At 41.2% G+C, this 25,258-nt stretch overlaps 1 pseudogene; it reads right to left on the reverse strand.

Moving 5' to 3' along the window:
* Positions 1-25,258, reverse strand: part of LOC139942814 (MAM and LDL-receptor class A domain-containing protein 2-like) — a 36,431-nt pseudogene that overhangs the window by 1,192 nt on the left and 9,981 nt on the right.

Below are 25,258 nucleotides of genomic sequence, written 5' to 3' on the forward strand. Positions count from 1 at the left end.
GAACACTTACTCTTTATTCGGTTGTCTGAATTTGATGAAGTACACTGCCACCGTGATGAGACCAATGGCGATGACGAGAATCAGGACAGTCAGACCAACAATCAAACCGATGCTGTTTCCTACATCTAGAAAGCGCAAATAAGGAAGAAAAAATAAAGAAATTTACATAATAATTATTTTTTAGAATAAGGGCATTGGCACACGAGGCAACTTTTGCAGGCAACTTGGAGGCAACCAACTGCAGTGCATGCTACAAGACCACTTTGGTTGCACATAGGTAATTTTTCAAACAATATCTTACGATCCACAGGAAAAATATGTGAACATTCAAATGTGAATGGATTCTGTTCTTGGAGATGCCTGGAACTGGTTGCCTGTAAATTTCCTCACCCTGATTCTCATGTCACTAAGTGACATGAGAATCAGGGTAGACAAGTCGTTAAATGCCTGTCACGGTAAGAGCGTTCCGACTCTATCCCCAATCTCCCCGCGATTTTCTCGCAAGACCGCTTGCCCAGCAGTTCGCGCAAGAGCAGTGATCTCGTGAGACTATCTCACCGTGGCAGACCATTAACAACTTGTCCACAAGTCTAGCCTCACGGAGGCATGGGTGGCTAGACCATAAAGCGCTTGCTTTTCACCCATGTTATAATACACTGGTTCGATACCCGATTTAAGCTTTCTGTGTTGTGTGTTGGTTCTCTACAATGCCACAAGGGTATGTATTTAATCCATCAATTGAAAAATCAAAATATTATTTTTTTTAAGGTTTTTTTTAAAGCCATTATACACTTTCGGTAAACAGTATTGTCCAAGTCCCACACTAAGTGTATCACAACTTATATATAAAATAACAAACCTGTGAAAATTTAGGCTCAATCGATCATCGGAGTCGGGAGAAAATAACGGGAAAACCCACTCTTGTTTCCGCGCGTTTCGCCGTGTCATGACATGTGTTTAAAATAAATCCGTAATTCTCGCTATCGAGAATTGATATTGTTTTACTGTTTTCTCAAAAAGTAAAGCATTTCATGGAACAACATTTCAAGAGAAGTCTTTCACCATTACCTTCTGTAAACCCTGTAAATTATTTGTAAATCTGTGAACTTTTTGTTGTTGTTCTGTACGGAAAGTGTATAATGGCTTTAATGACTCTATTTCAGAAAACCGGTTTGGAACATCGACGACAATGTGGGGATGATTTTACGAAGTAATCAGGTGAAGATGCAAAAAAGATAAAGTTGACTTACTTGGCTCAAAGTTTTCCTCATCAGGATTTGTGGAATTTATAGCTGTAAAAACAAATTGTAAAAAGATGTTTAAATTATGTTTACAAAAGAAGCAAAGCTTAGTTTTACAGTAATTGTTGCTACCACTTTTAATATATTAGAAAGATACAATTTCCTCAATACATGTTGACAAATCTGGGCTACTACAACTTCCTTGAAATAAAGTAAAATGCACATCTTACTAGCCCGGTGGGTACTTTATAGAAAGCTTAATCACTAGGCCTGCATATTCGTAAAATATTTTATAGTTAGCAGCCATAAAAGTGCCTGAATCTCCCTGAAATAGTGTTGTTTATAATTGAATAAAAATTACTCAGAAATTATACAAGGAGCAAATTATAACAGAAACAAAAATAATCAAAACCAGATTTAAATAGTCATGACATGAAGAAAGAGGGACTCTGTTTAAATTACAATTCATACATGTCATATAAAATTAACACAGCAGAGTGACAAAGAAAGACAAGAATAGGTAAAAGAAAGTGGCATCAAGTGAAATTAAAGAAGAAATGAAACAATCAATTAATTATCCAATCAATCAAGCAATTCATAAATGAATCAATAAATTAATAAATCAATCAATCAATAGATCAATCAATGAATAAATGATTCAACAAATGAATCAATCAATCAATCAATCAATCAAGCATACAGTAAACGAATCAATAAATTATTCAATAAATCACTCAATAAATCAATCAAACAGTCAATCAAGCAATGAAAAAACAACCAATAAACGAATCATTTAATTAATCGATCAATCAATCAATCAATCAACGCCATTTATAAAGCCGCAAACTGAAAGTTTGTTCGTGGGCGCAAGGCAGAAAAGGATCAGTTGGGCAAAGTCACGCTTCTAGGGGGTTATGATCAGGCAATGCATTCTGGAAAAGAAACAAATTATCGCTGCAAGATTGAACACTGCTGGGAACCAGGTTGAGCAAGTACCTATGATGTTTCCCTTTCAAAGACACTGGACACCTTTGGTAATTATCAAAGACCAGTTTTCTCACTTGGTGTATCTCAACATATGCATAAAATAACAAACCTAGTTGTGAAAATTTGAACTCAATTGGTCGTAGAAGTTGCGAGATAACTATGAAAGAAAAAACACCTTTTCCACACAAATTCTGAGGTTTTGAAATCAAATTCGTCGAAAATTTTGTCTTTGTCGCAAACTATGTCAATTTAGAGGGAGCCGTTTCTCACAATGTTTTTTACTTACAACCTCTCCCCATTACCTGTTACCCAGTGAGGTTTTATGCTAATAATTATTTTGAGTAATAACCAATAGTGTCCACTGCCTTTAATTGAGATGATTCACAATGAGTTTTAAATCCCTCCACAAATAAAAGAACTCTCATGAAAACTTACAGCACACAAATCCGTCTTGTCGTTCATCGTAGACGTCTGTTGGGCAATCCACGACACCATCACAAAGCCACGTCTTGGGGATGCAGATCTTATCGGCCGGGCAGAGAACTTCATCGTACCCACAGGAACCACCGACGTCAACTGGCGGGCCAGCCTCTGCAAAAACATCAATGTTCAAAGGATAACATACAAAGAAATTCGCCAGAAGAAGATCAAAGTACACTAACAGAAACATCGAGCAGACCAAGCCGGCTCTTCTCAAAGCCACCACTACTAAGAAAAGAGATTTTAGGGTGGTATGCCACTTGTCGGGGTAGCGTTAGCTGGTCACGGGTGGCTACAAGGCGATAGGAGTAGTGGGATTTTTCCCCAGCCTGTTCTTGTCTTGATGTCCTATTGTGACCCGTTGGCGTTGTTTTGGCTGGTGCATTTTTTAGTGTGCGGGTCTTTTGTATTTTGTTGCTTTGTATATCTAGTTTAACTTATTTTGTAACCTTATATAGTTTTTATATTGATTGTATATACTTGTAATTTGGCCAGTGGATGTCAAGTTTCTATGTGGACAATAAAATTATTCTATTCTATTCTATTCTATTTACCTTTCTATAACAAACAAACAATAACGTTAATTTGGTTTAAGCCTATATTTAATAAAACAAATTTAATATCAATTTGTTACCTGGATTTCCACAACCTTCCATAAATGAAACATCATCGATAGCGATATCTGCGTTTGCCGACGTGTCGACGATCGCTTGGAACACCACAGAGAAGTTCTGGTTATTAGAGACAAAGAGGCTGCCGTAGTTCCAGCTGCTTCCCTGGTTCCCTGTCGCTGTCCACATCAGGGTCATGTGACCATCGGAGGAGGAAGATTTGGTGTAGACCTGTTGGGGGGAGGGGGGGGGGTGGCAAAACAGACGGTTGATTATGTTGAAATCAACTTGAAATCAACTGCGATTGAAAACTAGGGCTCAATTTCATGGCTCTGCTTACCGTAAGCAAAGAACCAATACTTACGGAAGCAGGGAATTCTGCACTTACGTCAAGGAGTCTCCTGACGATGACTAGAGCAAGCTAGTGGAAACGTTGAGACCAATTCAAGAACTGACTCCGCGGTAGTGCACTTCATTACGATCCTATCAGCTAAAGTAGTAGTGCGGGCTTATTTCTATACCATCCGCCCAGGTAATAGTTAAAAGCTGGACAGTTATTGTCAGAACTGAGAAGTTTCCCGAACACCCGAACAATCTACTCCGCGGTAGTAGAATAAAGCAAGACAGTTCTCTAAGAACAAACTCTACCTGGCAAGTAGATACACACATGGTGTTACCGCAAACCAGCTCACCATGCAATGCCTCATATCCTATTTACGTCAAGCCTATTTCACGGGTAAGCATGGTTGTTTTTGCTTTTGCGCGTTTGACTCCACGTCACCAGGCCTTCTTTGCTCACACAGCTAGCGCAGAAATTCAGAGCTTGCCCTGCAAGCGGAGAATGGGGATCGTAAGCACAGAATTTGGTAGTAAATAGAGCCTTGACAATTTGGTCGCAATATCTCAAAACACTACATCCTTTTGGAAATGAAACTTTCACTGGTTAGTTTTATGGTGTAAACCTACATTCATAAATACACCAGACAGTTTCTCTTCTCATAAACTTTTTGTTAATGACCGGTAAAAAGTGTTAGTTCATGAGCGTGACACGCGACCTTGCACCTGTTCTTATAAGACAGTTTCTTCATTCCTATTGGTCGAGAGCAACGACTGAAACAGTTGTACTACATCACGCGATACACGCAAAGCCCTTTATAATTTACCTCGACTACGTCTCACTAAAGTATCAAGAACCAGGCCTCGTTGGGATTAAACCACTAGTTGAAAACCTCTTCACCACACATTGATTCCCTTATTTATATAGGACTAAAACAATCTAATGGTATGAAAAAACTCTTGTACCTGTAATGTGCCGACATTTGAGCCCTCCATATGGTACCAGAATCGCATCAAGCATACGTTGCTACTGGCCGGGAAGATGGGCGTGGCAACTCGGGCGAGGTCGCCTTGCCTCCGCCCTGATGCTTCGATGTATAGGAAACTCCCTGACAGGAAAACACGATTAAATTGTTGTAATAATAGCATCAGAGAAAATAATTAAACTTTGTTTCGCCATCTTATTGGGTACAGAGCCGAGTAGTTTAGAGCATCAAATTCAAGTTCTGGTGTTTAGGTTATCAGGGTGTGGTTTTGAATCCCGGTCGTTATAGTTACCTCTTGCACTGTGGTCGGTACTCGGCCCAGTGCCGATAGTTGGTGTGCTCTCTCCCTGGGACCAGTCAAAATTGTCGCTGTCGAGCTGTCTCCAGCCGCAGGAAGTTGCGAATGGGTAATCGTCGAAACGGCAGTCGGCTGGCTGGCGCTCTGCATGTAAGGGGAACCAGGGAGATAAATAGAGCTGGGTTAAATAAGTACCAGTACTAAGGCTGAAATATTAATGCACTTAAAAAGTTTAATCAATCGTACATACAATTCATAATTTACATCTTATCACAAGATGGCGTCACTCCAGAAATATTTTTGACATCAAGGCAACACAGATCAGCGAGATACATTTTGTTTGGTGAGGAAGATTTGTTTTTTCCTATGTAGAATTTAAAAAGAACTCAAATAACTGGGAATCAATAGGTTCGAAACGGAAAATATGAGGCCTACTTCACCAAAAATATTTTCAAAGGGGAAAAAAGAAAAGCTGTTGCTATCACAATATTCTTTATATCCGCCGTTCGTGCAGGCGAAACCGAAATTATAAAAAGTTTGGGCGTTTTAAATTCAAAACGCAAACAAAAAAGCAAGCAGTGAAAGAGTTAAAGGTACATATTATAGATTTGGTAAAGAAAAAACTTGTCTAAAGATCACAGATTTACATAAAACCTAACCGGTCTAATGATCATGATAGTAGAAAACATCCCTTGAAGTATTTCTGTCTGAAATGTCATGATTTTTAACTGATTAATCGTTCTCACTGTTTTCTCGTGACCCAGATGGCCGATCAATCTCAAACTTCTACAGGTTTGTCAGTTTATGTATATTGCGATTACATAAAGTGCTTACACTGCCAGCAACTGTTTTGTTAGCAAAACCAATTTGGTAATGTTCCTTTAAGTAGAAAAAAATCAGGCCAATGGGGAAAACAAAAATCTGTCGTTACCACAATTTTCTTCATCTCCACCATCCGTGCAGTCGAAACCGAAATCGCAGACCCGAGTGAGGGCGATACACTGACCGTTGCCGCATGTGAACTCAGCGTCTGAGCAAGGCCTGTCGAAATCATCTGCAAAGAAGACAAACATGTGATAAAAGTAATATAGTTGCTTCTTATGTAGCACTCATATCTGCCTCTTAGTGGTGCTCAATTAAGTATTTTCCTGAAAGGTATTGTGGAACTTAAAGGCACTGGACACTATTGGTAATTACTCAAAATAATTGTTGGCATAAAAACTTACTTGGTAACGAGCAATGGAGAGCTATTGATGGTGTAAAACCTTGTGAGAAACGGCTCCCTCTGAAGTGAAGTAGTTTTTGAGAAAGAAGTAATTTCTCACTAAAATATTTGAATTGATTTTGACACCTACATTTAAGCTCATCTGAGGTCTCGAAATCAAGCATCTGAAAGCACACAACTTGTATGACAAGGGTGTTTTTTCTTCCGTTATTCTCTCGCAGCTTCGACGACCAAGGTTTGTTATTTTATGCATATGTTGAGATACACCAAGTGAGAAGGCTAGTCTATGACAATTACCTAGAGCGTCCAGTGTTCCGGACACAAGTGTTTCGACCAAGACTTGAACCCACACTCTGATAAACAGAAATACCATTTGGACATGACAACCTATCCCTATATTAACCCCTATATTTAAATTTCCCAAAAGCCAAAATCAATTTTTCCTCACCATCTCTGCAGTTTTCTAGAGTGATGTCGTCAATGGCGATATTCCCGCTGATAACGCTACCTCTGACGGCCTCGATGACGATAGCAAAGTTATCTTGTCGACCGATGAGAAGGTCGCCGGTAAACTGCCACGCTGACCCCTGGTTGTCTGCTATGGCAAAGAGTTGTGTGACCTAGGGTTTAACAGATGTACAAATAAAAATAATGTAATAATTGAATGATCCATGAGAGCCACGGGTATGTCCAATGTTAGAAATTTGTTTGTGCCATCCAGGCCGATCCTGGGCAGCACAAACAGCCAGGGCCCAATTTCATGGCTCTGCTTACCGTAAGCACAGAATCGGCGCTTACAGAAGCAGGGAATTCTGTGCTTACGGCAAGCGTATTTCACGGGTTAGCGGCGAATTTGGGCTTCTGCGCATGCGTACTCCGCGTTACTAGGCATTCTACGCTTACAAGGCTAGCGCAGAAATTCGGCGCTTGCACAAAAGCGGGGAATCGCGATCGTAAGCGCAGAATTCTGCGGTTAGCAGATCCATGAAATTGGGCCCAGATCACTTTGTAGGCCGATGGCGTTGAAGTTGACTATAACCTATGATATGTAGGTGCAGCGCAGGCTTCCACCCTGTTTAAAGGGTTCAGATGGCTGGTTTTGTGGATTTAAGAAGTCAGCGAGAGGCACCTCAGGTCTTTGTAGAGTATGGCCAGTTAAACGAAGCAACTTCTCAGCAGGGTTGTTGTGGCAGTTGCTACAAGCGTACAAGTCTGTGTTGGACAGTCGTACTGGAAAGTGGGCACCAAGGCCTTTTTACACTACTCTATTCCCCGGGGATGGAACTCCTTGCCTGGTGCGGAAGTGTCGTGGCCGAGCGGTTAAGATCACCGAATTCAAACTCTGGTGTTTCTGATCAGAAGAGTGTGGGTTCGAATCCCCAGCCGTGACACTTGTGTCCTTAAGCAAGACACTTAACCATTGCTTCGTCCTTCGGATGGGACGTAAAGTCGTTGGTCCCATGTGTTGTGTAACGCATGTAAAAGAACCCTGTACACTTATCGAAAAGTGAAGGGGTTCGCCCCGGTGTTCCTGGCTGTGGCTGCTGTATGCGCCGTAGTACCTTGTAAACCCTTATAAGGTGCTAACTAATTGGGTCTCAAAATTCTTCACTGCAATAACCTATCGTTCTGAAAGTTTGTATATACTCAGTGCCTTGAGTACCTTGTTTGGTAGATACGTGCGCTATATAAGACTTCGATATTATTATATACTGATTATTATTATTATTATTATGTTTCCCTCCATCCTACAATATAGACTGTTTTCGAAAGGAGTATCAATTCCTACATTCAGCTCCCATGAGTTATTTTTTGTACTAAATAGGTTTTCTTTTTGTAACCCCTTACCAAGAGTGGCTTTTATTGGCCTTGTTTGGGGCAAACTTGCATACAAAAAATTTGGAGAAAAAATGCCAACCTTTCCATCCGTCCTGATGAACACCCCTAAAGAGCCAATGGTATTGCCCTCCATGTGGTACCATAACGACAGTGTGCAGGTGCCCCCAGAATGCTGGTAGGCCAACGACTGGAGGTGAGCTTTCTCCTGAGCGTCCCCGATGATATCAGATGAGCGGCTGGTATCCACATACAGGTAGTAACCTAGACAATGATAAAGCATGTGGTAACACCAAGTCAACGATGTACTCCAACAATTTCTTTTATTAGGGTCTATGTAACTTTTGTAGAACAAAAAACACAATGTCCACAGAATTACACTTAACTTACACAGTTTGAAGATAATGATAGTAGAAAGCTTCCCTGAAAATACTACGTGCTGATGTGCTGTAGTTTTTGGGAAATGAGTCAAACAATGTCATGAAAATAATTTTCGTCTCATCAGACGATTATTATTTTAATCATTTACAAATAGATTTTCATGACATTGTTTTACTCATTTCTCAAAAACTACAGCACCTTAGTAAGTAAGATTTGAAGGGAAGCTTTCCACTACCATTATCTTCAAACCCTGTAAGTTTAATGTTAATCTATTGACAATTTGAAAAAGTACCCAAATCCTTTAAATTATTGTAATATTCAGGATAAAAACGCTTGCGAACATTTTTTTAAATGACCCACAAATTTGTGAATGGAAGAAGAAACATAGTTTGAGCAGCACCAGGTGTGTTTCTTTACACACACAAATTACTTCCCCAAACTGCCACACACAACACAATGCTGACTGGGGTGCAATCCACCATTTTGTAATATTTAATATTATTTTTTCCCTGTCACTTTGTTTATTCGCTATTGCAAAAGCTATTGTTTTGTTCCGTTTTTTTGTGGGCTGTTCCTTGACAAGCCCAGCTTTTTGGAACGTGCCTCCACATTCATTCATGACTAGCAAGGTTGACTAGATGAAGACCATACAACCTTTGTTTACAAAAAGAGCGACCTTGAGCATTCTATAGGGCCTTTCTGACAGGCAAGCTACGACACTGGTCCAATGAGAAGTTCTACATTTTACATCGTAATTTCCCAAAAACTCAAGAGTTATAAGCTGAACAAGTTAATTTCCACTCAATCAGTTAGCTTCCAAAATGATAAACATTATGGAACTTCACAATGTAGTGATTAAGTGGTGGGAGTCTCATAACAGCAAGCTTGTTTGGCGGAGTTACTGGGTTAAAGCCATTATACACTTTCGGAACAGAAACAAAAATAAAAGTTCACAGATTTACAAATAACTTACAGGGTTTACAGAAGGTAATGGTAGTAGACTTCTCTTGAAATATTATTCCATGAAATGCTTTACTTTTTGAGAAAACATTAAAACAATTATCAATTCTCGACAACGAGAATTACGGATTATAGTAAACACATGTCATGACACGGCAAAACGTGCGGAAACAAAGGTGGGTTTTCCCGTTATTTTCTCCCGACTCCGATGACCGATTGAGCCTAAACTTTCACAGGTTTGTTATTTTATATATACACGTAAGTTGTGATACACGAAGTGTGGGCCTTTGGACAATACTGTTTTCCGAAAGTGTCCAGTGGCTTTAAGTGGTGGGAGTCTCGTAACAGCAAGCTTGTTTGGCGGAGACCCCCAATATTAATGTGACTGGGTTAAGAAAGACTGAGTAAGGAACAAGTATAGTTATTATTAAACAGTGTTTGAAGCTTTGCATGGTGTGGAAAATAAGAAGTAACTGTACACGGGTACAACCATGTATAAGATCTCTGTTGAGGGAGTGTCTTTATTCTCCTGAAGACAAGCAGAGTATACTGTTCAAAAAGTCCAGACCACACAGGCTCTTTTCAGAGCCAACACTCCCTCAAAAGAGATTTACACATGGTTGTAGCCTTGAACACCAAGCAGGGTGGATACGTGCGCATTACAAGTCTTTTTATTATTATTATTATTATTATTATTATTATTATTATTATTATTAAGTTTACCATTTAGTATTTATAACTACTTTGTATAGTTAGTATTATTATTATGCATTATGTATAATGTAACAATGATTGCATGAAATATTAATAATAATAATAATAATAATAATAATAATACTAATACCTAGATCTGTCTGGAGGGTGTGGTCGGTCGTGGGTCCGGTGTTCAGGTTCTCTGTCTGGTCTCCGCTGCCTCTCATCCAGTCCAGACTTTCCTTGTAGGAGTCTTTCCATCCGCAGGTATCCGTTTCAAAATCACAGCTGTTTCCTGAAGGAAGGAAATCACAAGTAAAATGTTGAATATTAATTTTGTTTTTTTTACCCATTATTTTTATTGGTTTATAAAAAGCATTCAAACATCGCAGCCAAAGGCTGAATTGTGTTTAAAACACAGAGATTAATAAAAAATAGATTATTAAAAAATTACATAAAAACATTAAAACCGATGTGTGTTAGCACTGTATACTTGGTGGTGCTTTCCCAAGCCCTGTGAAAAAAAAAAATCACAGGCATTTGACTCGGGTGGGATTCGAACCCACGACCTTTGCAATTCAAGATCAGTATTATCAAGGCCCCATTTCATGACCCTGCCTACTGTAAGCAAAGAATCGGAGCTTATAGTAGCAGGGAATTACGCGCTTATATCAAGAGTATTTCATGTGTTAGCGGGGATTTTTTGTATATGTGTCCACTTGCTGATACTACGCATTCTTCCCTTACACAGCTAGTGCAGAATTCGAAGAATGGTGATTGAATTCGCCGGTAAGCGCGAGCCATTAAGTTGAGACCACGTTACAAACAAAAGTAAATAAATAAACTGAAATATCAGTAAAATATTTACCACAGATTTCGTCGGACCTGTCCGCGCAGTCGACGACAAAGTCGCATCGGCTCAGCTCTTCATAGCACTGGTCTGTGGTGGCGCACTTCAGCCGTCCGTCCGTGCAGTACTGCCGCGTAGAGTTGTTGAAGGGGGAGTCTGCCATGACTCCGCCCCCAATGCATGAGCCGGAGAAGGAGAAATCGTCCAGTGCAATCTCGCTCTGGATGCCGTCTCCAATGACGCCCTTCACAACAATCTGAGGTGCGGAAGATCACAAAAATTATATCAAACTTTTTAATGTATCAAATAATAAACCACAAGGGAAACTGTGACTGGGTACATTTTTAACTGATTTTGGGTTGAACAAAGAAAAATTGACTAAAGAGGGATTTGAACCAACGACCTCCGGTTTAACGTGCCGGCGCTCTACCAACTAAGCTATCTAGCCCTATGTTGGTGGTCTCCCAATTTTGTCAATATCTTTGTTCGGGGGGTGCCTGTCAGAAGCCATAAACATCTACATTTTGAAACTGGTTTCACAGCCAGGGGTATATAAAATTCAAATTTACATTAAACCTATAGGACGAGATGAGCTGTGAATTTCACGGACCATGAGAAGGACAAATGAGAGTGTGATGACTGAAGAAGAAGTATAACACTCAGGCAGGCGCTCCAGAGATGTGCAAAACCAAATTTTGAATTTAGTACATGAAAAGTCAGACGTCTGAAACAGTTAGGAGTTACTGGATGCGCTAGAAGTAAAGTAAAATTTTGACTCTTGCAATCGTTCGGAACAACTCTGGAGCGCCTTTGTTTCAGACGTTGATCTTGTCATGAGCCAAACTTAATGTGTATGTTATGTTAAGTTGGTATGTCTGAAATCAAAATTTATTTGGGTGTACCTAGAGTCGCTCCTAATCTATTTGGTTCAGCGCGACTCTGGAGCGCCTGTCTGAAATCGGTGTAAGACGATAAAATGAATTACTTTCTCTCTGATGAGAAACTTACATCAAAGTCTTTTCCACGGTTCGGTATGGGTACTTCCCTGAGCTGCCAGTAGTCTCCTTGCTCGCCGGTGATTAAATCGATCAAGTTGACCTCTTCCGGTATTCGGTAAGAGGTCACCTGAATGACCTCTAGGCTCCCGATCTCTTTGCCTTTCATGTTGTACCAGAAACGGAACTAAAGAAAAAGAACAAAGTAGAATTGTTGGGATTTGAAACTTTGCATTGAAACTTTGCATTGGGGAAGTATAATCAGGTGAGGTTTGCAGTAACACCATGTAAGTGTCGTGGCCGAGCGGTTAAGAGCACCGAATTCAACCTCTGGTGTTTCTGACCCATCAGAGGGTGGGTTCGAATCCCCAGCTGTGACACTTGTGTCCTTAAGCAAGACACTTAACCATTGCTTCGTCCTTCGGATGGCACGTAAAGCCAGTGGTCCCACGTGTTGTGTAACGCATGTAAAAGAACCCAGTGCACTTATCGAAAAGAGAAGGGGTTCGTCCCGGTGTTCCTGGCTGTGGCTGCTGTATGCGCCGTAGCACCTTGTAAACCCTTATAAGGTGCTAAATAATTGGGTCTCAAAATTCATCACTGCAATAACCTGTCTTTGTGAAAGTTTGTATATACTCAGCGCCTTGAGTACCTTGTTTGGTAGATACGTGCGCTATATAAGACTTTTATGTTATTATTATGTGTAAATATCTTTGTGTTAATCATCTCCTGAAGAATGGTGGTTGATGACAACTCACTGTTTCGATTAATCTACTCTGATCGTCTTCATTTTGCTCTGATCATCTTCCATGTCTTCTCCTGAAGATGATTAGAGCAGCTCTAATCATCTTCCATGTCTTCTCCTGAAAATGATTAGAGCAGCTCTAATCATCTTCCATGTCTTCTCCTGAAAATGATTAGAGCAGCTCTAATCATCTTCCATGTCTTCTCCTGAAGATGATTAGAGCAGCTCTGATCATCTTCCATGTCTTCTCCTGAAGATGGATAGAGCAGCTCTAATCATCTTCCATGTCTTCTCCTGAAGATGATTAGAGCCGCTCTAATCATCTTCCATGTCTTCTCCGGAAGATGATTAGAGCAGCTCTAATCATCTTCCATGTCTTCTCCTGAAGATGGATAGAGCAGCTCTAATCATCTTCCATGTCTTCTCTTGAAGATGATTAGAGCAGCTCTGATCATCTTCCATGTCTTCTCCTGAAGATGGATAGAGCAGCTCTAATCATCTTCCATGTCTTCTCCTGAAGATGATTAGAGCCGCTCTAATCATCTTCCATGTCTTCTCCGGAAGATGATTAGAGCAGCTCTAATCATCTTCCATGTCTTCTCCTGAAGATGGATAGAGCAGCTCTAATCATCTTCCATGTCTTCTCCTGAAGATGATTAGAGCAGCTCTAAAGATAGCATCTTTAAGCCAAAGCCTCACCTTGCAATCTTCAGTGCTCTTTCTGCTCATGGTAGGACTGTGGATTCGAGCTCTGTCTCCAGGCTGTCTCGGACTCAATGCCTCGGTGTAGATATAGTAACCTACGTACACAGTGGGAATAGAAAAATGATAATAAATGTATTCCCCATATTCCATATGAAATTGTTCAAATGCACAGAGAAGGTATCCTATATACAATAATAATAATAATAATCATTATAATAATAATAATAATATCGAAGTCTTATATAGCGCACGTATCTACCAAAAAAGGTACTCAAGGTGCTGAGTATATACAAACTTTCAGAAAGATCGGTACATTTAGCACCTTCTACGGTGCTACGGCGCATACAGCAGCCACAGCCAGGAACACCGGGGCGATCCCCTTCTCTTTTCGAAAAGTGCACTGGGTTCTTTTACATGCGTTACACAACACATGGGACCAACGGCTTTACGTCCCATCCGAAGGACGAAACAATGGTTAAGTGTCTTGCTTAGGACACAAGTGTCACGGCTGTGGATTCGAACCCACACCAGAGTTTGAATTTGGTGTACCAGGGACCAATTTCATAGAGCTGCTTAAGCAAAACATTTGCTTAAGCACGAAAAAAGCTCGCTTATTTTTCACATGTTACTGGCAAAAATTTCATGCCATATTCATTGCTTGTGACTGGTATTTAGCTGTCGTTTTACTTAGCATAAAAATTGAGTGGAGTGTTGGCCGGTAATCTGATTTTACTAAGCAACAATTTGAGCTTAAGCAGCTCTATGAAATGTGGCCCAGATACCAGCCTTGGGTGCCTGGCAGGATCCTGCAAAATATACCTTTGACCTCTCATCCATTTGAACCTGCGACCTCCAGATTAACTTTTTTCTGGTAAGCATATTTTTGTTGTGCTTAGCTACTTTTTTTCATAGAGTTTCTAAATTGAACCAGGGCCCAATTGTTATGCTAAGTAAACAACAGCTAAATACCAAAATACCAGTCTCAAGCAATGTACATGGCATGACATTTTGGCCAGTAACATGTGTAAAATAAGCAAGCTATTTTCGCGCTTAAGCAAATTTTTTGCTTAAGCAGCTCTATGAAATTGGCCCCAAGTTTTAGACACGCAAAACCAATTTACTGTTTATATTTTACATGTGACAATAAAACATTAATAAATTTCGCGTTGACAAACAAACTCTATGGCTGCGAAACTTGGCACTTAAAATCAAGTCAAGAAAAGAAACTTGATGCATTTGACTCAAGATGCCTAAGGAAGATCTTGGGCATTAAGTGGGATGACTTCGTCCGCAACGAGGAGGTCAAAGAACGATCACAACAAACTCCAGTGTCCAATACAATCTGTGGGCGGCGCATGAACTGGCTGGGCCATTGTTCGCGGCTCCCCCCTTCGAGACTCGCCAATCAAGTCCTGCGGTGGAACCCGCCGGGAAGGAGGAGGAGAGGCCGACCTAAAATGAACTGGCACCAGACCATCCAGCAGGACCTTCATAGGGTCAATAGAGGCTGGAGTGATGTCAGGTCACTGACTGCTGACCGATCTGCCTGGAGAGTGTTGACTGCCTCATGCGTCGGACGACGCAGGAGCCCCTAAGTCTAAGGACGTAAGTAAACAAAACTTACCGTTTGCGTAATTCAGCGTTGTGTGGTCATGCAGGGGTCCCGTGCCTGGATTGATCGAGTTGCCACCTCTCAGCGTCCAATCAAAATCATCCTCGTCATCTTGGAACCAATCACAAGTGTCCAAGGAGAAGTCACAGCGAGCTGGGTAACCCTCTGGTTTCAGAAGATGAAACAACAGTTAGTTTTTAGTTCAGTTCTATTACACTTTACACTGACAAATCAATCAATCAATCAATCAATCAATCATTAAATTTATAAGGCGCTAATCCGACAGTCGTTGCTCATAGCGTCGTACAGTAGGCTTTTGAAAAAAAGATGAAACTTTAAGCAAAGTTTTGAAATAAATATATACAAATCGATAAATTAAGATACAAAGAAGCAAAGTAGATCAAAATACCAAGCCAGTGAGTGGCAAGGAGGAATAGGTGACAAGTATCACAACAAAGCTGTCTGGCCACAAAAAATATCCCCTAACACAAACCCCTCAGTACAAAACCACACACCTGTCTGTTTAAAGACACCTTACACTATTGGTAAATTGTCAAAGACCAGTCTTCTCACTTGGTGTATCCCATCATAAACATAAAATAACAAACCTGTGAAAATTTGGGCTCAATTGGTCATCGAAGTTGCAAGAAAATTATGAAAGAAAAAAAACACCCTTGTTGGACGAATTTGTGTGCTTTCAGATAGGAATAAAAGCTAGAAGTCTTTTATAATTTCAGTGAGAAATTACCTCTTTTTCAAAAACTCAGTTACTTCAGAGGGAGTCGTTTCCCACAATGTTATATACTGTCAACAGCTCTCCAATGCTCGTTACCAAGTTAGTTTTTAAGTTAATGTTTGTTTTCAGTAATTACCAAACGTGTACCTTCCCTTTAAAAACCACCCATCCCTCATAGAGAGTAAAAAAGCGAATGGGGGGGGGGGGGGGTTGAAGGCGGGCCTGACAAAATATTGTTTACTACATTGTTTTATACTGTCAACAGCTCTCCAATGCTCGTTACCGAGTCAGATTTTAAGTTAATATTTGTCTTGAGTAATTACCAAGCGTGTACCTTCCCTTTAAAAACCACCCATCCCTCACAGAGAGTAAAAAAGCAAATGGGGGGGGGGGGGGGGGGGGTTGAAGGCGGGCCTGACAAAATATTGGTTACTACAGATATTTTTTTTGGGGGGGGGGGGTGTCGGGTTTAATAAAAACCCAGAGAAATCACATCCCTCTGGTAAAGCATGCTTGACAAGCAAAAGATGTAAGTCGTAGTGGGGAAAAACCCTGCAACTTACCGCAGTGAAGTTCATCAGAGTAGTCCAAGCAATCGTTGCCATAGTCACAGACCCTGGCCGCATCGATGCAGTATGAGTTACTACATCTAAACTGGTTCTCAGTGCACGGTGGTACCGTCAAACACTGTAGAGTAAAGAATACAAATACATGATTGCTGGTGACGACCATGTTAAAGTGTTGGAGTCATGTTTGCACCGGTGTCCAATTAATAAAGGCCGAGACACACTGCAGCGATAACAACAATGATAACGATCACGACGCAAAAAGAACGCATTCTATTAAGGAAGAAAGCAGCTGAAAAGAGAAAGTCTCACATGCCTGAATATTTCACACAAAGCTTGATTGCTAATGAATATGCATGAGGCATGATGACTGTGATTTGAATACTGCATTTACACACAGCATAAATACTTATGAATATGCATGAGGTGTGATTTGAATACTCACATGGCGGTTCACAGTCGATGAAAGTGACATCATCAATTGTCATATCACCGACAAAACTGGCACCTCGCCGAGCTTGGATTATAACCTAAAAAACAAAAGTGATTTCTAATCAACGAGGATTTGACGTCAAATGGTCAGGCTAGGTATTACGAATGTTATGGGAAAAAATGGCACAGCGAGATCGTACACAACGAGGTTGGCGTATCCAGACTGGATTGCTGAATGTGGTAGTGCCGGATGGCTCACCTTAAAATTACTGACGCCACCGATGTAAACCTGTTCCTTCTTCCATTTGTTCTCGTTGGTGCCCCCGACCCGGTACCACAGCATCCTCCGATAACCGTTGGCCTCCGTGTAGACGGTCAGGACATCCAGGTCCGTCCCGAACATGTGATAGTAGAACTTCATCTGGCAGTTGCCACCGGATTGCTTGATGATCGGTGTGTTGAGCTCGGTGGTGTCAAAGATGGTGCCGGGCGAGCTGTCAACGAACATGTACCACCCTAGAAAAGATTTCAGACACACACAAGGTGAAATCTGGACTGTTTCATTTCACAAATGAAGCAAAATTTAAATTTCCCAAGGGAATATATAAACCCACAAGACCACAGGGCATTTTTCCTGGCACAGAATTCGTTTTAAAGGCAGTGGACACTATTCATTCTATTGGTAATTACTCAAAATAATTTTAGCATAAAACCTTGCTTGGTAACGAGTAATGAGGAGAGGTTGATAGTATAAAACATTGTGAGAAACGGCTCCCTCTGGTGACATAGTTTTCGAGAAAGAAGTAATTTTCCACGAATTTGATTTCGAGACCTCAGGTTTAGAATTTGAGGTCTCAAAATCAACCATCTAAAAGCACACAACTTGTGTGACAAGAGTGTTTTTTTCTTTCATTATTATCTCGCAACTTGGACGACCAATTGAGTTCAAAGAGAGAAGACTGGTCTTTGACAATTACCAATAGTGTCCAGTGTCTTTAAATTTATTACACAGTGAAGTATTATATTCAACTGTAAAACACAAAACTGCCAATTTACTGGCCTGACACTGAAGCCCTGCCACCAAATTTGATGACATCTTACAAAGGGTGCGTTCGGTTTGCTTCCCTGGGTCTACCCCGCGGTGCTCACACTTGGGTGAGCCCCTGACAAGAGCTAATTGAACAATCATGCACCTTGGGCCAGCCCCAAGTGACCCACTCCATAAGCAGGGCACTTGGGGCTGACCCGCGTGAGCCCCTGGAATGACGTCAAAGCTATTCAAACGCACCGGGGGCAGACCGGGGTCGACCCAGGGAAGCTAATCGAACGCATCTATAGATTAGTTGTCTGTAAAAACTAGGAGATCAAAATGTTGCAACTCTTACAAAAGCTGATGATGTTTAATTTTCACAACAGTTCAATTTTTGTATTGAATCCAAAACTTTACTCACCATTTGCTGTTCCAGTGCTGTGGTCTGCGTCCGGTCTCGACTCGCCCCCTTCCTGGGAGTTGGGTTGACCCCTGACCCACTCAAAAGCTGGGAGACCTCGCTTGTTATTTGAAATTTGACCTCCTCGGGATCTCGGCTCTACAAGTTGCCATCCACAGAGACCAGTTTCAAAATCACAGTCGGTGACTGAAAACAAGGAGAAATTGTTCTTTACTTTTCAAAAGACCTATACATCCATCTTGTTGGTAAGTCTCTGATAAAGAACTGTCTAAAATTTGACGAGTTCAGAACGTTGCTGTTCGCCTCATCTTGAGTGCATGTGCACCTTGTTCTCAACATATTACAGCTACCTATCGTACAAGAACTTTTTTTTATGCAAGTTGCCAGACACACAAGGCCTGAAGGCCACTTCAAGGTGTGGGCTACAATTATTTTTTTATCCAGAGGTCGTTGCCACCTACTCCTAGGGCTGAAACAGGGTTACCCCGTTTACAGTCCATACGGATGTAGGCTTGGGTATCATCAATCCGAAGCCTGGCCGGTAGAGCAGAAAGCACTACCTCACCAATTTTACGTAGCAAGTGTCACGACCGGGATTCGAACCCACACTCTGCTGATCAAACACCAGAGCTTGAATCCGGTGCCCTTAACCACTCGGCCATGACATGCCACGGCCATGACACTCCCGATCAAATTGCGTATCACATACTAAGTTAAACCCATAGAAATATATCCCGGAGAACGCTGAGCTCAGCTGCCCTCTGTGTCGTCTGTGGACGCGGCGTATCGATACCACGCGATATGTGTGTATGGCAAATGATCATTGCGTTACATGCGTGTAGGGCAAAATACTTCATGTCATTGTTTTAAAGACACTGGACACTGTTGGTAATTGTCACAGATCAGTCTTCAAAGTTGGTGTATCTCAACATATGCATGAAATAACAAACCTGTGAAAATTTGAGCTCAATCGGTCGTGGAAGTTGCAAGATAATAATGAAAGAGGTCTCAAAATCAAATTCGTGGAAAATTACTTCTTTCTCGAAAACTACATTCCTTCAGAGGGAGCCATTTCTCACATTGTTTTATACTATCAACAGCTCCCCATTACTCATTACCAAGTAGGTTTTATGCTAATAATTTTTTTTAGTAATTACCAATAGTGTCCACTGCCTTTAAAAGCTTAAAACTCGGTTTAAAAAAACAAGGTACACCAAAGGCATTCTATATAGTTTTATCTTCATATTTTCATGAATTTGATCCAATTCAAAAACAAAAAAATTCATGGGGGGGGCAGGGTTGTTGCTTTCAAACTTCACTATTAAATTTGCTGGTAAAATCTAGGTTTGGAATGTGAAAGTGTAAACTTGAGTCTAGCTTTGAAACTTGCCTTTGAAAACTTGAAACTTGGTTTGAAAAAAAAACCCAATACTCAAAAGATTCACTTACCACAACCGGCTTCGTCGGACCCGTCGGAACAATCCTTCCTGAAGTCACACACGTGCCGTCTTGAAATACACGTGTTCTCCGGAGAGCAGTAGACCTGCTGTATTGAGCAGTCTCCGGTCGTGTCAGAGGTCATAGGTTGTGCGATTGTCGTTGTCACATCATCAGCAGGACTGTTAGGAAGTTGACCTGTAAAATAAATTGTCCATGATCGTTTTTGTTTTGTTTTCCTTAAGCTATGGTATTCAGAGGGGATTGCAGTTTTTTCACTTCAATATTAAAGCTCAAACAAATCTGTCAAAATGTTGCAATATTCCTGCTGAAAATTTATATTTATGCTATACTTAAAGTATGCACTGCTAGAAATGGTTTTCTAACAACTTAAACAATCTAAATCACACTCCCTGGAGATTTTTTAAATAAAATTTCCAGGTTTGAGAAAGAAACGTTTTCTTGACTTAAGATTTGTTTTTATTTCAAGAACACCATTTTTGGCAATGTACCGGTACAACACTGTAATGTAAACAACACTGTAATGTAACTTTCCCCAAAATGTCCTCTTTTTTTTTAATGAGGAGGCAGGGCTGTTTTCATTGGAAATTTACGAGCACACCGTGGTAACAATTTAGTATAGAATAATTCAAATAGTATTTGTGTGTACCTGTGTAGACAATGCAGCCAGGGGTAAAAGAGACATCATCAATAGCAATGTCACCATTCAAACCATCCCCAATGGTGGCTTCTATAACAACCTGTAGAACAAAGCCATATTTTATTATTTTTTTAAATGTATTTTTTAAGTTAATGCTTGGTGTCCCTTTTGGGCTTTCTGGGTTTCTATTGTACTCTGCATTATGCACTTTTTCCATGTGACCCGGGCCCCCAGTGAGAACAGTTCTTTAATAACTGACGAGGCTACAACCTGGATAGCCCCGTCAGTTATCAAAGAACTGGGGCCAATTTCATAGAGCTGCTAAGCACCAAAATTTGCTTAGCATGAAATTTTTGCCTTGATAAAAACAGGATTACCAACCAATTTTCCATGTGGTTTTCAGGATAAGCAAACAACAGTGGAAAATCAGGAACAAGCAATATGCAACAAATGAATATTTGGTTAGTAATCCTGTTTTCATGAAGGAAGAAATTTCATGCTAAGCAAATTTTTGTGCTTAGCAGCTCAATGAAATTGGGCCCTGTTCTCACCAGGGGCCCTGGAGTCACATGGAAAAAGTGCATATTCAGAGTACAATAGACGATGTGACCTATGTTTACATTCAATAATTTAATAATTTATTTAATTATAATTTGTGGGAGGGGCTAATCATCCTTGCTCGCAGCTAAGAGCTGAATTGCGAAGGACGCGGCAACAACGTGTTCGAGAAGCAGGCATGCAAGGGCGCCTCTGGCTGCCAGCCACATCAACCCCTAATGACCATGCAGCACAGCCAAGATCGAAAGTGTTTGGTTTTTCTCGAGGGAGGAAAACCGGATGTTCTGGAAAACCCTCGTGGCACATCAAAGAACCAACACACAACTCAACTCACATGTGGCCCTGTCCGGGAATCAAACCGGGGTCACCTTGGTGAGAGGCGAGCGCTTTACCCACACGCCAACCGTGCCACCCACTGTTGACAAAACACTGTATATGTCAAGTTTCGACGGGCAAAAAGATGCGTAGTCATAATAAGATTGCATACACTTTTGAGCTGGCTGCCAAAACACAAACGGTTATCCATAGTGGCAGCTTGAATCATTTTTCAACTGTACTCAGTTTCCAAAATACAAATTTGGCTGTGGCATTAGTAAGGGAATAAATGAGTAGCGACGAGTTCTTAAACGGCCGCTTAAAACCGGCAGGGTCGTTGCCGTGTTGCCACGACCCTGCAAGGTTTTAAACGGCAGTTTAAGAACGAGTCATCACTACTCTTTTATTCCTATTCATAAATGCCTTTGTGGTTAAAAGGCCTAATAAACAAGACCTCTGTACAACTTATCCGTTTTCGGACATCCTTGAGCTCTGTAAGTATGTGTGTTGCACGTTTTCGGACATGCATTATCAACCGTTTAAACACCCCCACGTGACATGCTCTCCACCAATAGAAATAGCGAAAAAAATGTTTGGAGGAACTCTGAGTATGATGCGGTATAGTTAAGATTGCACTTGTGCAAATTCAATTTTCCAATAATAACCATTCTCGCAGTTTGCCTTTGCAAGTATGTTTGTCTCACCTGAAAGTTGAACGAGGTCGCCAGCGTGATCTCAGCCCTCTGCCAATAGTTTCCCTGCTCGGTGAATCGGAACCAGACTGGATTGCTGAATGTGGTGGTCCCAGCGTAGCGATTGGCATAGACGTTAAGGTAGTCCACATCCTCTCCGTACATGTGATAGAATAATCGGATCTACGCAAATAACAATAATAATAATGATAACTTGACATGTAGTGTTTGTGAAGCCAAACACTACATGTAGGTGCTTTCTCCAGAAGACGATCAGAAAATACGGATCGAAAAGTCGAGTTCAAACCAACGATTCTTTTCAGAACCACCCCAACTCATTAGAGATAGTCATTCTATTGCCTATTCTTTGTTTGTATTGTTTGCCTGGAAATAAATAAATAAATAAATAAAATAAAATAAAACGAATCAAGAACCAAACAAAATTGACAACTACTGTACCTTACATGAACCGTCCAACGCAGCCTGGAAGTTTGGACTGAGAAGTTGAGCTCTTGCTTTGAAAGTATGTGAAAACCTCCCATCCAAGAACAGAAAATGACCTACAGAAATATTTGAAAAATATTTGTAAATTGTTAATACTGTTCCAATGACGAGCACTGTAGGTGTTTCCTAAGTCTCAGACACAAGTCCCCAACAAAACAAAATAAAACAACTTCTTGTGTTCTTTGTTTCAATGCATTATGAAACTTTCATAAATTTCAAAGGCCTTGAGTACCTTGTTGGTAGATACGTGCGCTAAACAAAAAAGACTTCAATATTATATTAATATTATTATTTTGTTTGAAGATTCAGGTGGCTCTTCTCTGAGGCAGTGCGTTGGGGAATGTTTGACTCACCGAGGCTTGTGCCGTATGTGTGATCCCTAGAAGGGCCACTGTTGATGTCCTCGGTGGCACCACTCCACCGTGTCCAGTCCAGCTCATCTGTAGTTGACTCCATCCAACCGCAAAGATCGGTCTCAAAATCACAACGCTTGAAACCAGTCGCATCTGTGGAGTTGAACGATTAATATATAACTGTCACGTTGGTACATGTATGTGGAGATCGCAAAATGAGTCAAACTTATGATTTGGGGTTTGCATCAAGCGTGGCTCATGGCGTGCTGTGGCCGGGCGGTGAAAAGAACAAGTTGCCTTGGATTAGACGAGTTGGTCTATAAAAAGCGCTTGTAACAGTTTGTTATAAAATGCATATGGTTGGAAAGATGTTTTAAAAGATACTTTGAGACAAGTGACTTCTTAAAAGAATGGTCTGTTGAGCGCCCTCATTAGGGTCAAAGGAGGCAAATGATTGGACAATAGCTGTCTCTTCTTTTTTTTCTGGATGGTCAACCCATCCCATTATTTCCACACTCACCGCAGAAAAACTCCAGCTCATCTGACCTATCACCACAATCATCAGCCAAGTCACACGCATCGGTGCTAGGAATACAAGCGTCATTATCGCATAAGAGCTTTGAAGGGGGGCAGGCAATCTCGGGCAGCGGCAGCTCACAGTCAATGAAGTCCATGTCATCAATAGCGATCATTCCCTGGTACTGTTCAGACCGAGACTTGGAAAAACGAAGCTGTTGACGGGTGGGGAAAAAAAATATGTATTTATTGTGCTAAATATTTTCAAGGCATGAAACCTTTCTCAGGCATCTGAAAGCAAACAACTCTATGCAACAAGAGTGGTTTTTTTTTCTCATTATTTGTTTGCAACTTTGATGACCAATTGAGCTCAACATTTTAAAGGTTTGTTATTTTAAGCATGTTGTTGGGATACACCAAGTGAGAATATTGGTCTTTGAAAATCGGCAAACGTGTAATAATAATAATATCGAAGTCTTATATACATGTAGCGCACGTATCTACCAAACAAGGTACTCAAGGCGCTGAGTATATACAAACTTTCAGAAGAATAGGTTATTGCAGTGATGAACTTTGAGAACCAATTAGTTAGCACCTTATAGGGGTTTACAAGGTGCTACGGCTCATTAAGCAGCCACAACCAGGAACACCGGGGTTCTTTTACATGCGTTACACAACAGATGGGACCAACGGCTTTACGTCCCATCCGAAGGATGAAGCAATGGTCAAGTGTCTTGCTTAAGGACACAAGTGTCACGGCTGGGGATTCAAACCCACACTCTGCTGATCAGAAACACCTCAGTTTGAATTCGGTGATCTTAACCGCTCTGCCACGACACTTCCACAAGGGCCTGAAACAAATTTACATCACAAGGTCGAACTGCCACACTAAGGTGAGTGCTAAACTTAACTGAATTAAGTTATCATCTTTGTGCTTAATTACTTTTTGGGCTGGTAACCTTAATCTGGTAAGCAAAATTTTGTTGTGCTTAGCTACTTTTTGTGCTCAAGCAGCTCTATGAAATTGGGCCAAGAGCTCCAGTCCTAAACCACTCGCCACAACACGCATTAAGTACCGTGAATGCCTCCTACATGTTATTTCCCATCCCAATTACAGCCTGCTGCCACCATCCTCCCTCCGACAGTCTCTTTTAGTTGTGCTTAGCTACTTTTTGTGCTTAATCAGTTCTATAAAATTGGGCCCAGAGCTTGAGTCCTAAATACCTTGAATGCTTCCTGTCTTCGGCCGACCCCAACTACAGCCTGCTGCCACCATCCTCCCTACGACAGTCTCTTTTAGTTGTGCTTAGCTACTTTTTGTGCTTAATCAGCTCTATGAAATTGGGCACAGAGCTTGAGTCCTAAACCACTCGCCACAACACGCATTAAGTACCTTGAATGCCTCCTGTCTTCGGCCGATCCCAATTACAGCCTGCTGCCACCGTTCTCCCTGCAACAGGCTCTATTGTGCTTAGCGAATTTTTGTGCTTAATCAGTTCTATAAAATTGGGCCCAGAGCTTGAGTCCTAAACACCTTGAATGCTTCCTGTCTTCGGCTGATCCCAACTACAACCTGCTTCCACCATCCTCCCTACGACAGTCTCTTTTAGTTGTGCTTAGCTACTTTTTGTGCTTAATCAGCTCTATGAAATTGGGCCAAGAGCTCCAGTCCTAAACCACTCGCCACAACACGCATTAAGTACCTTGAATGCCTCCTGTCTTCGGCCGATCCCAATTACAGCCTGCTGCCACCGTTCTCCCTGCAACAGGCTCTATTGTGCTTAGTGACTTTTTGTGCTTAATGAGTTCTATGAAATTAGGCCCAGAGCTTGAGTCTTAAATACCTTGAATGCCTCCTGTCTTCGGCCGATCCCAACTACAGCCTGCTGCCACCATCCTCCCTACGACAGTCTCTTTTAGTTGTGCTTAGCTACTTTTTGTGCTTAATCAGCTCTATGAAATTGGGCCCAGAGCTTGAGTCCTAAACCACTCACCACAACATGCATTAAGTACCTTGAATGCCTCCTGTCTTCGGCCGATCCCAATTACAGCCTGCTGCCACCGTTCTCCCTGAAACAGGCTCTATTGTGCTTAGC

The sequence above is a fragment of the Asterias amurensis genome, chromosome 10, assembly GCF_032118995.1.
Source record: "Asterias amurensis chromosome 10, ASM3211899v1".
Classification (NCBI taxonomy): Eukaryota; Metazoa; Echinodermata; class Asteroidea; order Forcipulatida; family Asteriidae; genus Asterias; species Asterias amurensis.